Below are 13,967 nucleotides of genomic sequence, written 5' to 3'. Positions count from 1 at the left end.
CCCATTTTGGTTTTCTTCTTCAATATTACTTTGGCTATTCAGGGTCTTTTGTGGTTCCATATGAATTTTAAGATAATTTGCTCTAGCTTTGAGAAGAATCCTGGTGCAATGTTGATGGGATTGCTTTGAATGTGTATATTGCTTTGGGTAATAATGACATTTTAACAATGTTTATTCTTCTTATCCATGAGCATGGAATGTTTTTCCATTTCTTTGTGTCTTCTTCAATTTCTTTCATAAGCTTTCTATAGTTTTCATCATACAGGTCTTTTACATCTTTGGTTAGGTTTATTCCTAGGTATTTTATGGTTTTTCTTGCAATTGTGAATGAATGACTATCTTAATATCTTACATGTCACCCCAGATGGGGAAATTATCCTACTTAAGTAAATTCCAAAATGTTATTCTCTAAGACTTCCTATTTTAGGTAAAATACTTATTTTAAGACAAGGTGATAAGTAAGTTTAAATGAAAATATTTACCTTTTAGGGGCACCTGGATGGTTCAGTCAGTTAACCATCTGACTTGTAGATTTTGTTCAGGTCACGATCTCATGGTTCATGGGTTCAAGTGCCAGGCTCTGCACTGACAATGTGAAGCCTGCTTGGGATTCTCTCTCTCTAAGCTTTTCCCATGCTTGTACTCTCTCTATATATAAATTTATCTCAGGATAAATAAACATTAAAAAAATTTTTAAAGACTTAAATTTCAGAAAACTCAAGTCTTCCACAGTGATTGAAAAGTTCCAATACTAATCCATAAGTATTACTCTATTTATGGAGGTACTTATAAAGTAACTGAAGGTAATCAGTTATGGGTCTACCATCCTATTAGCCAGTAAGCTGACAATTTGGAAAAGAAAAAGAAGTACACTAGTATCAATGGGACACACACTACATGCTAGGCACTTAATGTATTCATTTAACAAATATTTATTGAGAAACTATTATATGTCAGGTACTCTGCAAAGCTCTCAATATATAATATCAAACAAAATAAACACAGTCCTGTCCTTATATGCATAATATCCAGATGGAAAACATACATTAATTAGTCATTTAAATAAACAATTATTAATTATAAATCACAAGGGCTTTGAAAGAGAAATAATAAAGGCCAGGTAATTTAGGTAATGATGAGGTCAGGAAGAGCTTGACTAAAGAAATTATATTTAACCTGAGAACCGAAGTCAGAATTAACCAGACCAATAAAAATGCAAAGGTCTGTTCAGGTACAGATAATTGTATATCAAAACTCCTGAGAAAACAAAGAGCCTGATATGTACAGGAACTGAAAGATTACAGAGTCAAATATTGAGAACAAAGGGGGAAGAGCACAGGATGAGTTTGGAGAAGAAGTCAGGGGCTAGATACAGTTCAGCATGCCTGTATTATCTCAATCAATTAAGTGAAGAGGTATGTCTCTTTTATATCTGTCTATCGGATGAGGAAACAAAGATTTAGAAAAATAAAAATTCTCTGAGTTCACACAACTAGTCAGTGGGAGAGTACAGTCTTATTATAAGAATGTATCATTATGAAAATGTCCCTTCCCTTCTAGATCATTTCTTCCAAGTGAGAGACTCCACAAGCAGAAAAAGCCAGCCATTCTCCACTCGTGGAGGAGCAACTTCATCCAACAGGTGAATCTGGAAGGTGAAAGGGGTCACTCAGAGCATAGGCTCTGCTTCTTCTGTTTCTCTTGCTTAAAAAAGCACATATCTGCCCTGGTCTTCCTTGTGTTACACTAGGAAGTCACACAATGCCACTCTGCTGCCTGGGGTTTATGGCAGTTCTCCCCAATTCTGCCTTTAGAATGAGGAAATCTACTTGTAAGCAGATAAAAACCACACTTTCTGAAAAGACAGATATCCTATGTTTTCACTCAGATATGGAATTTGAGAAACTTAACAGAAGACCATAGGAGAACAGAAGGAAAAATAAGTTATATACAGAAAGGGAAGCAAACCATAAGAGACTCTTAAATACAGAGAACAAACAGGATTGATGGGAATGGGACTGAGGGGGGGGCAGGGAAAATGGGAGATGAGCACTGAGGGCACTTGTTGGGATGGTCTCTGGGTATTGTAAGTGATGAATCACAAGAAGCTACTCCTGAAGCCAAGACTACAGTGTATACACTGTACATCAGCTAATGTGACAATAAATTACTTAAAAAATTAACAAAAATGTACTTTTTATAATACAAGTACAAAAAGGAAACTAATTGATTAATATGCATCTTTCCAATCATGAAAACCATTAAAATTGTATACATATATTCTGGAAAAAAAAAAAAGAAACAGAGATATTTTGGACTCATCTTTTCTGACACCTTTCAGTTGGTTAAAACTCAGGTAAGAACAGAAGTGATGTTTATGGGGACATCTCAAATACTATAATGTAAGTTTATGCTTTAAATCTAAGAAGTAACTCTTTTTCTAAGCATTTTATCCTGGTGAGTCAGCTTGGAAACACAAAACCAAGTATGTCGAAGCTGATCTTTACAACCAGTGCCAATGCCAGATAAACACCAATAATGTTTAACCTATAAATGGTCCTGGCAGCTACTGTTCTTGTTTTTATGACATTGATTTGAGCTTATCAACCCTGGCTTCCTCTCATTTTCACAGAGGGCCCTAATCAATACCTGAATCCAAAATGTTCTCTTCAGAAAAATGATTTGTTGTTAATTGCCTCTTGTATACTATCTCTGAGGAATCCCTTGAAATGTTATTAGCCTGAAGTTGAAAAAGAGGTTTCCTTTTTATAATATTATATTTAAAACAGAGAAAAAAGTTCACCAAATGAAAGTTAAGTCTTTTAAGCCCTTCCCTTCCCCTCTATTCCAACCAAAACACTACACCTCTAGTCCTATCCCACCTCCACCACCACCTAGCTCCTGAAAGAGAATTGAATCTCATGGGACCTGGAGAAGACTAGGGTAGTTCTTTGTGTCATCCTTCAGTGGAGCAAGGGGAGGGATGGATGTAATGAGAAACCCGAAGTTTCCTTCAAAGAAATGTCTGAGATCTCTATGAACAGGATGCTCTGGAGGATGAGCTGACAAGCTATAACTTAGTTTGACTTCAATTTGGGTATTGCTCATGTCTTCTTCCCTTCATTCAGAAGCTTATACTTTGCACATTGCTTAGGTGATGGTCTCTAAATCTCTGTATAGTATGAAATGATAGAGGTTAAAGGTCATTGTTGGAATTTGATTACATCTGGGATATAATCTTAAGGTTAAAAAAATCTATTACATAATGAAAAATATTTTTCCTGGATGAAGAAAAAGACCAAAAGAGAAAATTACACAAATTACATATGCCCATTCTCATTTACTGTTCTCCAAAGTGATAGTTTATTAAAGATTTTCTCATTTCTAAGAGGCTTAGTTCAATGAAGTTCAGGGTAATTAACCCTAAAGCAATGTATAAGTTGGTTATGTTGTGTATTATTTACAAACAGGAGGGCTATTTTCATTGTTGCTTTAATTGTTAAATTTTAAAAAAGATACTTTTAAAATCTCTAACTTACATTTTTCTCACTTTGTTAATAAAAAGGTCCAAATGCTTTGTAGAATTCATACACAAATTCAAAACCTATTTCTTGACAGCTGCCATCACTGAGCTCTGAGACACAAGCATTGCCATCATCCTATTTGATGGTATAGACGAAGACAAGTTATAGCCAATAAAGCAGACTAAATATTTCAGGTACAAAAGCCAAACTATTTTGTTTTACCAATCCTTAAAAACCTAATAAAATCCTGGCATATAAGGTCCAAGATATAAAATGCCAATTTGTAATTTGCTGAGCACAGTTTGAAAACAACTGTGATTGTGTGAGGTCCTTGAGGCAGAGCTGTGTGTTAGTGACCTTTGTAACCCCAGCACAAGATACCCCAGGCAAGATCATGCCTAGCACAGACAGGACACCAAACAAATTTCTGTGGTCCTGAAGAGAGAGTCTGGAGGATTCAAGGTTTAATACAACAGATGGTTCCATAGACAAGACAGCTCCATAGACTGAGGGAGGTATTTCTGAAGTCCTCTGTAGTCTACTTCTTAAAGGAGAGAGAGAGAGTCACTTACTCTATTTGCTGGCTATGCTTGCTTGCATAGACAAAGGTATAAACTTTGATTATTTCTAATGTATGATAAAAAAAAAAACAAAAGTCAATCAAGGTATGGAGAGCTAAGTCTTCTTGGCTCAGTTAGAATCACAGAATCTTAAAGACTGAATGGATCTTAAAGAATAGCTGGCTAATGGTTTTCAAACTGTGTTCCAAGGGACCTCAGGGTTCCACAAGGGTGCTTCCGGGACACTTGCAGAAAGGGTCAAATAGGCAGGCCTCTGGACACCCCAGTCCCATACAAGTTACCACAGCTCCTCTTATATATATATATCATTTATATATCAGGGTTTCATAAGATTTTATTAGTAAACGTGGTTTCAGGTACTAAAAGCAATGCCTGACACCCACTCATCTAATCCAACACTCTAATTTTACAGATATGGATGTAGATTTCAAACACCCAAGATGTTGTAAAAAAAAAAAAAAAAACCCAGACATGCTAAACCCCAATCTAGTGTTTCTTTCATATTCTTTCACAGCAATATTAATACTTGGAATTACAGGTATTTACTTAAAGTACCTAGCGTCTAATACTTCCTATAAGTCTACAAAATAGGGAAGCGGAAAATTTCAATATATTATGTTGCTAACAACACATAGGTATGTCACAGTATGCAGTTTGCAAAGGCATCCACATATATTTGTTTATTCTTGCATATTCACAACAAACTGCAAAGTATTTAAAGTGGACTAGTCCATTTATTTCGATGGAGAAAACTAACTTTCAAAAAGATCAAACGTAGCTGTGGTTAACTGATAAGTAGAAGAGCTGAGACAAGAACATATTTCTTCTAACCATTCTATCCAAGACTCCATTCATTACAGTATTGAGTGGGGCAAGGCCAGCTTACCAGTCTCTTGGGCCACTCCACTGTCACTCATGTACCTCTTACTCAGAACAGGAAAAAGTATGCAACACATAGGCTAACTCACTGATCAGGCATATTAACAAGTATTCTGAGGCTGAGTACTGATTTAGCAAAAAGGAGTCCATGATGGTGATCAACATCAGCCTTTGGCACAGGAAGGGAGAAACGGAGCCATGCACGTCAAATCATCGCCATCCTTGATTTAAAATGCCAAAAGTTCAGAAGAGAGAAAGAGGCTAGAACACTAAGCCTTAAGTCCCCAGGTAGGGTAAGCTAGCTTTCCATTAAGTCACATTATCTGCCAGGTTAGGCTTGGGAAGCCCAGAAGGGGACCTAAAGACCCCAACGCCATCTAAAAAAACAAGTGCTTCTAGATATTTCCCTTGCCTAAACAGCTCCCTGCTAAAAACAGAAGTGGGCCTGACTAGAGGAGGTTTGATTGTGTGGGAAATGGACTTTAAAAAAGGGAAATGAAAACACCCTCATTTCACTGAGGCACAATCAGATGGCTGTGTTTGGGCACTGCTGACAGGGGCCAGATTCCACACACTCATTTGGGAGAGCCAGCGAGGCTCACGGAAACACTCTCCCCTGTAATTTAGCCCCAGCTGTTCAAGCTGAGGCTGCTCTTTAAAGTGAAGCAAACTGGCGAAAAAGCTGAAGTTCAGCAGTTTCACTCTGGTGGGCCAAAGCTTCTGCAGAGTCCCAGCCCACGGATTCAGCTACATTGGCCAGATGCTCAGGGCCTCCCAAGCCAGTCTTACAGGGAGTTCCACAAAAAGTCAACAGAACTCCATGTGCATTAGGTCCAGGCCAAAATGAAACTGTCCAAAGAGGGTACTAGGTCCTGCTCAGCCTGTTCTGAGGCACTGAGTCTGGTCTATGCAAAAACTCCACAGGGCTCCGGAAGTGGAAGTCATCAGGATTCATTTCAAAAACTAGTTATTAGACCAAGACAAAGCATTTTTATGGTGGAAGAAGATATTTTACTTTCAATCTCACAATGTACATTGCTTTCTCTCAATGATAACTTGCCCCAGATAAAATGTCTCTAAGTTACAAACAAATCCAAAAGCAATGAAAATGAACTATTTTACCTCTGCCCTCTGTTTTTTTTATTTCTTAGTATTTATTTCATTCCCCACTACTCCCAAACCCTCAAATTAAAAAAAAAAATATTTCCCAATTACAATCAAATGTCTTTATGGAAGTTTTTTTTCTCTCCCAAAATGTTTCTATACCCATATGACCACTATTGCTTTGCACCTTTGCAAATGCCTCTAATACATGCTCCGGGACCTAATGCCAAAAAAAAATTTTTGGCCTTGAGCCCTCTCCAGTCACTCTGGCGTTATCTATGAAGCAGTCTATTCCACATGAGTTCTGCAAAGAAGAAAAAACATGTTAACTGGTGTAATCATCACAGGGTATTTCTTTCATGGTTTTAGATGTTGACTGAAAAGGTAGACCCTGAATGGAGTTTTAGAAATCATCATCACTGTCCATGAAAGAGGCTGCTGTGGATCCCCAGGCAATGGAGACAGTACATGTGTGACCCTCATCCCTGAGCACCAGTGTACAAATGAAACCTCACTACTTGAGCCTCTCGTGTCCAGTTTCTAGCAGTAATTGAAGTGTCTGGAAGATGAAAAAGAACCTCACCATGAAATGAAAAAATAATTCCTTTGGAAACATCCATCTTGAAAATGACTAAATGTGTGGACCATGATTGCAAACACTTAGTGAATCACTAAGGAAAACAAGATTTAATTTTTAGGACTGCTTGTGGGGGAGGGAGAGCCTGCCTTCCACAATGTACAAGTCTTGGTGACTCATTTTTCTTCTTATAATTCCCAGGTGGTCACATTCACACAATGGATGGATTAAATAAAGATCAACTTTAGCTTCTGGAAAGTACAGCTTGCAGTCATTGTTAGCAGCTATTCATGGAAGGTTAAGGCATGAGTAAGCCACTTAGGGCAGTGGTTTTAGTCCACTGAGATTTATTGCCTAGTTCCCTGGCACCCCAGTGTTAGAAATTCTCACTGATGACAACAAGCCTATTAAGTCATGTTGTTTTCCCTGGAGGCACATAAAATGCAGAAAAATGCTGTATTCCAAAAGGAAATTATGTCTGTTTTGAACCATGTCAATTCTCTAGAACACTAAGCATACTCTCATGTAAAGATAGATTTGTCCTCTACTTTAAGAGTCTCTGCACTTTAGGCATTAATAAGATCTCAGATCACATATGTAAGCAGAGGAAAACCACAGAATTTACTTAGGAGAGGAAATAAAAATCCCACTCAATCTCATTTTCCTTTTTTTTAAAACCTTTTAATTGAAAAATAAAATACAGAAAGCCATACAAAACTTATGTATAGTTTAACGAGCTATTACAATGCAGACATCCTGCAGCCACCACCTAAACCAAGATACAGACCTTTGCACAGCCAAGAAACTCCATCCATGTGCACCATCTATATCTTAAACTTTACTCTTCCCAAAAGTTACGACTATCATAATTTTTACAGTAATCACTTCTTTATGATTTTATCATCTAAGTATGTATTCCTAGATCTCATGTTTTAGTTTTTCCCATTTTATTAAATCTGATACATTTTTAACCCTCTTTTAATGCACAGTTTTCACAACTATCCTTTTTTTTTTAATGCTTTTTATTTATTTTTGAGAGACAGAGACAGTGTGAGCAGGGGAGGGTCAGAGAGAGAGGGAGACACAGAATCTGAAGCAGGCTCCAGGCTCTGAGCTAGCTGTCAGCACAGAGCCCGATGCGGGTCTCGAACCCACGAACTGTGAGATCTAACCTGAGCCGAAGCCAGACGCTTAGCCGACTGAGCCACCCAGGCGCCCTTCAACCATCCTTTTCTTTACCTTTGTATTTCTTTATTCAAGAATCTGGGGGATTCCTGAGTGGCTCAGTCAGTTATGATCTTCAGCTCAGGCCATGATCGTGGTTCTTAGGTTTGAGCTCTGCATCAGGTTCTCTGCTGTCAGCACAGAGCCCACTTTGGATCCTCTGTCTTCCTCTCTGCCTGCCTCTCTCTCTCTCTCTCTCTCTCTCTCTCAATAATAAACATACATTTTTTTTAAAAAGATTTTATTATTCAAGATCTGGGCATTTGACCTTCAGAGTTTCTCACAGCCCAGATATTGTTGATGGACATGGTACTTAGGGCTCAACATGCTCCTCTGCCCTGTGCATTTCCCGAAAACTGGCAGCAGGATCTAGAGCCTTGACTAGGTTTGGGTTCCAATCCTCTGCAAAGATTCTAATTAGTGTGGTCTTTCATTAAAAAGCACTTAATGTAGGGGCGCCTGGGGGGCTCAGTCAGTTGACCGTCTGACTTCAGCTCAGATCATGATCTCATGGTTCATGGGTTTGGGCCCTGTGTTGGGCCGTGTTGCTGACAGCTTGCTCAGAGCCTGGAGCCTGCTTTGGAGTCTGTGTTTCCTTCTTTCTCTGCTTCTCTCCCATTTGTGCTCTGTCTCTCTCTGTCTCTCAATAATAAATAAATGTGAAAAAAAAAGCACTTAATGTCTGATGATCTCTCTTTTTCTGTTAGCAGCTGTTGAACTTTAATACGTAAATCTAATAATTCATTTGTGGTTTGTAAAATGGTGATAATGAAATTTCATTAATTATTTTTCATTTACTAGTTAAAGTATTTTATAAATAAATACTCATTTACTATTTGGTTTCCCAGTGTTTCATATTGGAATGGCAGTGTAAATGTTTGATTCTTTCCCTTTGCTTATCTATTTTCAAGAAAATAAATTGGTTCTCTAGGATTTTCTGAAGGTGGCTAGGTTTTTTAAATACAATTATATACTTGCAAATTTAACCATAATTTATAGGGTTTCATTCCATTGAAATTAGTATTTCTTTTGAAGCTTAAATTGTCCCAATGAGAAGCTTTTTTTTTTAATGTTTAATTTTGAGAAAGAGAAAGAACTCAGGCGTGGGGAGGGGCAGAGAGGGTCACACAGAATCCAAAGCAGCCTTCAGGCTCTGAGCTGTCAGCACAGAGCCCAATACGGGCCTCAAACCCACAAACCAGGAGATCATGACCTGAGCCAAAGCCCGACACTCAAATGACTGAGACACACAGGCAATTAAATTTAATAATTTAAAATTATTTTTAAATTATAAAAATAATTTATTTTATTTCTTTTTTTGGGGAAAGTGCACATGCTAGCAGGGGGAGGGGCAGAAAGAGAAGAGAGAGAGAACGCCTAGCAGGCTCTGTGTGCTGTCAGTGCAAAGCCCAATATGGGGCTTGAACCATGAACCATTAGATCATAACCTGAGATGAAATCAAGGACACTTAACCAACTGAACCACCCAGGTCCCCCTCAATGGGAAGCTCTTAAAGTTAATTCCTGAGTTCTTTTACATGACCCCAGTAGTTTTTGATATGGTATGACTAGATGTTCCAAATTAATCTTGTACATTTCTTGTCCCAGAATTGGCTACAATTAGCCAATTCTCCAAGTCTCCATTTCTTTTAAGGGGAAATACTATCTCAAAGCCACCAAAATCTGGATGTTGGGTATTCATTTGTCCCTAGGTTGCCCTTTGTTTCTGGGCCTCTCTAGTAGGGAGAGATAGGAAAGAGATACATATACATATTTATGCATATGTAATGTTTCATAAGTTCAAATTGATATCTGCAATTCAAGAATATGGGGCTTTTTATTCAACCCCTCAATATTACACCCATATCTCTTTCTTCCACATGAAAAATTACAGTTCTCAAAGAGAGTATAGATGAGATGACAGAATTAGAAAATTACATAATTACTCATGTACTTTTTCCTTTATTAGAAATATGTCTCAGAATAACAGTACTAATACTACCATCACCAATATAACTAGTGAGAACAGTTTTGATGTTTATTTGCATATACTTTCTTATTTGTGTTCCCATGTTTATAGTTAACCTTTAACTACAATTTTAGCGTACTGCTATTTTGTGAATACCTGCTCCCTTCCAGACCTCATGTAGTCTTACTTCTATTTGTAACTATATCTTTAATACTCATCATAAGTCCTTATGGGTGTGTCTCTCTAGTTATTTTCATTGTCTGAAGTTCATTCTCTAGAAAATTCCTCAGAAAAATCTGATGGGAACAATATTCTTTGGGTGATTGTATGTTACTCACAGTATGTTCTCTTATACTAAAAGCCAGTTTTTCTAGCTATAAAAATCTTTGGCTCACATTTTTCTTTCTTTAAATTTCTTAAATATGTTACTTCATTTTCTTCTTGTATAAAACAGTGCTGTCAAAAGTGTGATGATAATCTAATTTTATTTCCCTTATAAGTCGCTTTCTGTTTTGTCAAGATGGTCAAATAATTTTATTCACCAAATTTTTCTGGAATATGTCTTGGCATTGTTTGTTCTGGTTTGATATTCTCAGATACATTTTCCAATATGTAGTTTAAAATCTTTTTTGAATTTCAAGAAAACTTTCTTGAATTGAGTTTTTAGTTAATTCAATTCTGGTCTGTTCTGTTGGTTTACTTCTTCAGGGATTTCTATTATACTTGTGCTGGATCTTCTTTCTTTCAAGACTTCTTTAGTTCATTTCTTTGACCATTATAATTTTCCTCCTTTTAACCTTATATTTCTTCTAAGGAAGTATCTGTTATTCATTCTTTTTTATTCTAATTTAGTCTTTATTTTTTGAACTGTTTTCTTTCCTTTTATTTCTGATTCTTTCCTGAGTCACATCCCTCATTTCTAAGTATTTTTTATTTTGCTTTGTGTGAGCCATTTTCTTAATCTTTAGCTTATTTTTAAAAATATATTACAGTTTTTATTTTTTTAACTACATCCTTCTGTGAATTTTTGGAAGGGATAGAAGAAGTAAATTTTTTCAAGTGCCCATGCAAGCTATGCCTAACTAAACAATCCAGCTCAATACTCTGGTTTCTCTTCAGATTGTATAAATCTTTTGCCTTTTACTAAACAATCCAGCTCAAACCCCAGAGAAATCTCCATCTGCAATGTTTCCCCAATCATCATACATTAATTCTTTTATTCATTCAACCAACATCTAATTAGTTAACTTCTATATGCGTGCAATTGATCAAATTACTAATAAGATAATTAATGATAATAAAATGAATGATTATTGGAACAGACATGGTCTAGGTCATTAGAGATTTGCAACCTCATAGGGGAGTCAGAAAACTCAGATGGATAATTATAATGAAGTCCTCAAAGAAAATCTACTTCTGTGATCATCAACCTTCTTCTACCATAATATAGATAAGGGATGGAACAGCAATAGATAATAGGCTAACTAGGCAGTGAAGATTTTTCAGCTCAGTAAACATGTTTCCTTAAAGCAGCACATCAATCAGCTCTCCAAGTGATTTTGATACAGCTATCCAACACCCCTGCAACAAGAGGTGACTCTTATTAAGATTCATTTGGGGTACGCCCAGGTGGCTGAGTCAGTTAAGTTCCTGACTCTTGATCTCAGCTCACATCATGATCTCATGTTGACGAGTCTGAGCCCCACATGGGGCTCCTCACTGACAGTGTAGAGCTTTCTTGGGATTCTGTCTCTTCCTCTCTCTGCCCCTCCTCTGCTTGCGCTCTCTCTCTCTCTCTCTCTCTCTCACAAAATAAATAAATAAAAATCATTTATCTGTATAGGTTAATATCTAAAATATATACAAAAGTCATACAACTCAATACCAAAAACAAAAACAAAAACAATAATACAATTAAGAAATGGACAAAGAACCTGAATAAACATTTTTTCCAAAGAAGATACATGAATAGCCAATAGGTGTATGAAAAGACACTCAGGATTACTAGTCATCAATGAAATGCAAATTAAAACTACTATGAGGTATCACCTCATACCTGGTAGAATGGCCATCACCAAAAAGACAAGAGATAACAAATGTTGGAGTGGATACGGAGAAGAGAGCCTTCATGCACTATTGGTAGGATTGTAAATTCATATGGCCATTATGGGAAACAATATGGAGGTTCCTCAAAAAATTAAAAATAGAATTACCATTTGATCTAGAAATTCCTTTCCTGGGAGCATATTCAAAGGAAATGGAAACACTAACTCAAAAAAGATACCTGCACCCTTATGTTCACAGCAGCATTATTTACAATACTCAAGACATGGAAACAACCTAAATGTCCACCAATGAATAAACAAAGAAGGATAGAATGTATATATTCAATGAGATATTATTCAGCCATGAAAAAAAAAAGAAATCTTACCATTTGCAACAACATAGAAGGATCTTGAAGGCATGATGATAAAGGAAATAAGTCAGAGAAGGACAAATACTATATGATCTCACGTATATGTAGAATCAAAACAAAATAAAACAACAACAACACTACCAAACTCAAAGAAAAAGAGATCAGACTTATATTTACCAGACTGGGGGATAAAGGGATGGGAAATTGGGAGAAGGTGATCAAAAGTTACAAACTTCCAGTTATAAGTAAGATAAATAAGTACTAGGGATGCCATATATAACATAAGGACATTAGCTAACACTGCTGTGTGATATAGAGGAAAGATATTCAGAGAGTAGATCCTATGAGTTTTCATAATAAGGAGAAAAATTTGTTTCTTTTTATTGTATCTATATGACATGAAGGATATTAACTAAACCTATCATGGTAGTCATTTCACAAGCTACATAAATCAAGCCATCATGCAGTACAGCTTAAACTTTACAAAAATCATTGGTCTAATTCAAGCACTAATATGCTTGAATAGAATTATATTAGGAGACCCATTAGAGATGTGATAAAATTAGGTACATTTCCATATCTCCTTTTTAAATTATATACTTCACTCTGTCCTATAGAACATCGATATGTACATCTACATGACAGGGTAAGAAGGAAAGAATGTTACTGCTATTTTCCCAGTCAACTTCATCTCCAGGAAATACATATTCATTTCATTCAGCTGAAGTCACAACCTATAGCCATCAGTCACTTGCATTCCAGCAACACAATATTAAAAAACAAGAGAAAATAAGTAAACACCAGATAGACAAATCTTTGGGGAGCCCATAAGTTTCTCTTTTTTTATTGCTTATAAGAACTATGAGGGTTTGTTGTTCCAGGTCATCTACCAGGGGAGTGCCTCTTTAGAGTTGTATCTCAAACTGTTGTCTCCATTTTAGAACCAAAAAGAAGAAGAGGAGAAATTCCTTATCTGCTCACTCTCACAACTATGCAGACACAATACATTTTGGGGGTATTATTTGACATATAGATTCACAAAAATGCGACTATATTTAAACTTAGATATCCTCCATTAGCTAAAATTCCCAGCCAATTATCAATTTGAAATAAATGTGAGTTGAGCATAAGGGAGGAAGACATTTGTGACCTGCTCCAGAAATTAGCTCTGGGAACTGTTCTACACTGTTATTAGATTTTATATGCAATGATAGTTTTATTATCTTTATTAAGTGAAAGCATATTAATATATTAACTAACAGAAAGCATGCCTTTTACTGACATACTTTATAGCTAAGGTATAAAAAAGCCCAAATGCAAAGAGGTGTATTTAAGGATGTCAGACCAGAGTAACTTTAATATAAAAATTCATTTAAAAGTAACTAAAATTATACTAATTGTTAATATCACCAATTATAACACTAATAATATCAAATATGAATTAGCAAGTCTTGAGGGTAAAGAAAAGAAGTGAACATCTGAATACTGTTAGAAAGGGAAGAAAATAAATTTAGTATGATCTCAGATAAGAAATGATTTAGGGTAAGATGGTTCTGTAGGGAGAGAGCCAGAGGGACATAAAGACACAAAACTAGGCCTAAAACGATAGCAAGAGACTTTTTTCCCCCTGTACCATGATGTTTATAGCAACATTATCAACAATAACCAAATTATGGAAATGGCCCAAACGTCC

General features: G+C 36.3%; 1 protein-coding gene and 1 long non-coding RNA gene across 2 annotated transcripts in view; one reads left to right on the top strand and one right to left on the bottom strand.

The window, feature by feature from the left end:
• Positions 1-6,920, top strand: part of LOC115306775 — a 22,314-nt gene extending 15,394 nt beyond the window's left edge. The window contains exons 3-4 of the long non-coding RNA XR_003915440.1: positions 1,561-1,642; positions 6,867-6,920. This is a non-coding gene — a long non-coding RNA (uncharacterized LOC115306775). The remainder of the gene's footprint in view (positions 1-1,560; positions 1,643-6,866) is intronic.
• The window catches only part of NXPH1 (neurexophilin 1), a 288,472-nt gene that overhangs the window by 228,800 nt on the left and 45,705 nt on the right, over positions 1-13,967 (bottom strand). The window lies entirely within an intron of this gene.

Source organism: Suricata suricatta, chromosome 2, assembly GCF_006229205.1.
Source record: "Suricata suricatta isolate VVHF042 chromosome 2, meerkat_22Aug2017_6uvM2_HiC, whole genome shotgun sequence".
NCBI classification, from domain to species: Eukaryota; Metazoa; Chordata; class Mammalia; order Carnivora; family Herpestidae; genus Suricata; species Suricata suricatta.
This window is presented reverse-complemented; position numbering and strand designations above follow the sequence as displayed.